The sequence below is a fragment of the Crocodylus siamensis genome, chromosome 8 (assembly GCF_052110815.1).
Source record: "Crocodylus siamensis isolate JL-2025a chromosome 8, ASM5211081v1, whole genome shotgun sequence".
NCBI lineage: Eukaryota > Metazoa > Chordata > Crocodylia > Crocodylidae > Crocodylus > Crocodylus siamensis.
This window is the reverse complement of record NC_143402.1, coordinates 39,182,165-39,186,473: the sequence shown is the minus strand read 5'-3', so window position 1 is coordinate 39,186,473 and position 4,309 is coordinate 39,182,165. Positions and strand designations below refer to the sequence as shown.

Genomic DNA, 4,309 nt, shown 5'->3' with positions numbered 1-4,309 from the left:
ATCACCGTTCAGCTTTCTCTTGTGGAGGCTGAACAGGTCCAGGTCCTTTAGTCTCACCTCATAGGGCTTAGCCTGTAAACCCTTAACCATACAAATGGCCCCCCTGTGGAATCTCTCGAGGTTATTCACATCCTTCTTAAAGTATGGCACCCAGAACTGGACGCAGTACTCCAACTGCGGTCTGACCAATGTTGTATAGAGGGGAAATATCACCTCTTTGGTTCTATTTATCACACATCTTCTGGCAAATCCAAGATCCCTTTCCACTTCAGTGCTGCTGAGAGGGTCATTCCCCAGCCAGTAGGCGTGCTGGATATTTTTAAGCCCTAGGTGCAGCACTCTGCATTTGTCCTTGTTATACTGCAACCTATTGTGTTCTGCCCACTTATCCAACCTGTCCAGGTCAGCCTGCAGTTGTTCCCTACCCTCCAGAGTGTTCATTTCCCCCACAATTTGGTATCATCCGCAAACTTGGACAGGGTACACTTCACGTGCACATCCAAGTCACTGATGAAGACATTGAAGAGTACAGATCCAAGGACCGAGCCCCATGGAACCCCCCTATCCACATCCTTCCAAGTTGATACCGACCTGTCTACGACCACTCTCTGAGTGCGACCCCCAAGCCAATTTGCCACCCACTGCACTGTATAAGCATCTAAGTCACAGCCTCTTAATTTATTTATGAGAATGGGATGCAATACGGTATCGAAGGCCTTCCTAAAATCTAAGAAAATGACATCCACCTTTACTCCTGCATCTAAGTGTTTTGTGACCTGGTCAGAAAATGAAACCAGATTAGTCAGGCATGATCTGCCTGCTATGAATCCATGCTGGTTGCCCTGCAGCATTATTTTTCCCACTGGACTTGCACAAATATGATCCTTCATAATCTTTTCAAAGACTTTTCCAAGGATGGAGGTGAAACTGACTGGCCTATAATTACTTGGATCCTCCTTCCTCCCCTTCTTGAAAATGGGGACCACACTGGCCCTTTTCCAGTCCTCTGGGATCTGCCCTGAGCACCACGAGTGCTCCAACAGCCATGCCAGTGGTTCTGCTATGACATCGGCCAGTTCCTTCAGTACCCTCAGATGAAGCTCATCCAGGCCTGCTGACTTAAACACATCCAGTCCATCCAAGTAACTCTGCACCAAGTCAGCGTTGACATTTGGTAGGCCGGTGTCCCTCTCATGCCCAACTAAGAACCAGTTAGGAGACTTATCTTGACCCTTATTCAAGAACACTCAGGCAAAAAACTCATTGAATAGCTCAGCCTTGTCCCCTCTGTCTGTCACTAATTGCTCCTGCTTATTCAGTAGAGGCCCTATGCTGCCCTGCACCTTCTTTTTACTCCCTACATATTTAAAAAAGACTTTTTGTTGTCTTTAGAATGTGTTGCTAGTCTTAGCTTCGTAATTGATTTGGCCTTTCTAACTGCATCCCTGCAAGTGCAGGCCAAGTAGGTATACTTCTCCTTGGTAGCTTCTCCCTGTTTCCACTGCCTATATGCCTCTTTTTTTGCTCTTAGGCTCCCCTGGATTTGTCTGTTTAGCCATGGAAGTTTTTTGGCCCTTTTCCCTCCCTTTCTGTCACACTGGAATCATCTCCCTCTGTGCCCAAAGGATCACTTCCTTCAGGAACGACCACCCTTCCTAGACTCCCATCTCTCCATTACTCTTATCCTGCAGTGTGTTATTGACTAAACTCCTGAGCACACTGCAGTTAGCCTGCCTAAAGTCAAGCACTTCCACCCTACTAGTTATCTTACCCACCCTATGCCTTATGGTGAATTCCATTGAATGGTGATCAGTGTCCCCAGGGTGACCATGAATCTGCAACTCCCCTACCAGGTCATCCCCCATAGCCAACACCAAGTCCAGTAGGGCATTCCTCCAATGGGACTGTATACTTCCTGCGTTAGGTGAAGGTCCAGTACCCAGGTTAAGAACCCACGTGAACGGTTGGATTTGACTGACTGCTCCTCCCAGCAGATATCAGGGTAGGTTAGGTCCCCCATGACAACCACATCCCTAGACCGTACGGTCTCTGAGAGTTGCCTCAAGAATTCCAAGTCTAGCTCTTTCTCTTGATGTGCTGGTCTGTAGCAGACCCCTACCACCAAGTCTCTTTCCCCTCGACCTCCATGTATTCTAACCCACAATGCCTCAACTTTCTCCTTTTCTAATCCCATTTTGATTAGAGTAGATGTATAATGCTCCTTAACCTAGAGAGCAATGCCCCCCCACCCCTTTTCTCCCTACTCTGTCCCATCTGTATAACCTATAGCTTTCCATGAATACTGCCCAGTCATGGGTAGGGTCTCACCAGGTTTCTGTTAGCCCCACTAAATCAAAGTTATTATCTAAAAGCAGGAGTGTGAGTTCTTCCTCCTTGTTCCCCATGCTCCTAGCATGAGTATAGAGGCACATGAGCCCTTCAAATGATGCCTTTGGTGCCCCTCCCCCTCCTGGTTCTGATGCCCAAAGGGCCCCTTAGTACTTATTTGGGATGTTCTGTTGCATGTCTTGTGGATTGAAGGTCCTAGATTCCCTCCATCCCCTGCCTCCCCGTACCCCATCGAACTTAGTTTAAAGCCCAACATAGGAGGTAGGCCAACCTGTAAGAAAAGAGACTCTTACCTTCCATGGAGAGATTAAGCCCATCACGTCCCAGGAGATCCCTTGAACAGAAATGTGGATTGTGGTCCAGGAAGCCAAAACCTGCACAATGACACCAACTCCAGAGCCGCAGGTTGACTTATCTGACACAAATGATGTGATACCTACTACGACCAGTGAGCGGGAGGATTGATGGGAAGATCACCTGCGCCCCCGTCTTCCTCAGCCTGGTGCCCAGAGCCCTGTAGTCACTCATGATATGGTCTGGACTACTCCTGGCTGCATCATTTGTTCCCACATGGATGAGGATCATGGGATAGTTGTTGGAGGGCTGGATGAGGTCAGGAATTCTTGCCATGATGTCCCTGATCCTGGCTGTGGGCAGGCAGCAGACCTCACACACCATAGGATCCGGATGACAGATGGGTCTGTCTGTTCCTTTCAGCAGGAAGTTGCCCACTATGATGATTCAGCGTCTCTTCTTCTGCTTACCTAGCTGGCCCTCAGCTTGCTCAGTGATGGCAGCAGGCTCCTCAAGTGCACTTTCCTCCACTGCACAGTCCTCCAGTACAGCCAAGGCCTCATATTTGTTCCCCAGCTGCACCAGGGGAGCCATCTCTGCAGCAAGAGGTCTGGCCCTGGAGGTGACTATCCTCCACTCACCAGCATCTGCTTCAGGGCATTCCCTTGCTGCTTCTCCACCAAGCATCTTGTCCTGCAGAGAATGAAAGTAGCCATCAATCTCTTCCCCGATTCCCCTGATCCCCCACAGCCTGCTCCTCTGCCTGGAGTTCCCTCACCTGCCCCTCCAGGGCCTCAATTTGGGCAAATGTAGGACAGGTGAGGGCACTTCTGGCCCTCCCGCTGCCCCCAGATCCCTGAGGACCCACCAGGCAACCCTTGCAGGTAGGGGGCCAGGGTGCTGCTGACCCACCCAAAGGCTCCATCTGGATGGAGGCCTCAGAGGAGCCCTGGGTAGGAAGCAGCATTGAGGCAGGGTCCCTGGCTGCACTCTGAGTCACCACCCACATTAAAACTCCATCATGTGCATGCACCTGAAGAGTCTAATGACTCTGTCCGAAGCCGCCAATCTGGAGTTCAGGCCCCTCCTGCTCTCCCCCCTGGGCCCACTCCTGCACAAACTCTGGCATGCCCCTTAAGAGCATGCCTGTTTGCAGGGCCTGTTCTTATGGCTCAGAAGCACAGCTCCCACCCAGCATGGCTAAGTAGGGATGAAAGGGGAGAAAAACCCCTTCCTGATTCCCTACAGCTGGCCCAGCTGCTCCTCCATCTTCCCCCCTGCCTGGCTTACCTTGATTCTGGTGCCAGCTCCTTGCTTGCTGCTGCTTCACTCAGTGTGGTCAGGGAGAGCCGAGGGCTGACACACACGTGTGCCTCCTTTGGCGTCTGAGCCTGACTGGCCAAGGTCATCTCCTTTGGCTAGGACCAAGTCTAGCAGAGTATCACCTCTGGTTTGCCCATGCACCTCCTGAGTCAGGAAGAGCTCCTTGACACAGATCAGGAAAGATCACGACTGATCCAACTTAGCCAAGTGTTCCTGCCAGGAGACGTCTGGATAATTAAATTCGCCCATGACAACTATGTCACATGCACATGCGGCCTTAGTCAATTCTCAGGTGAACGCCAGATTGAGTTCCTCCCCCTGGTTTGGTGGTCTGTAGTATACA

The 4,309-nt window shown here is 50.7% G+C and overlaps 1 pseudogene; it reads right to left on the bottom strand.

Annotated features, from left to right (window-relative positions):
* Positions 1 to 741: 741 nt before the first annotated feature.
* LOC149858294 (uncharacterized) lies at positions 742 to 4,052 on the bottom strand (annotated as a pseudogene).
* Between the last annotated feature and the right edge of the window lie 257 nt (positions 4,053 to 4,309).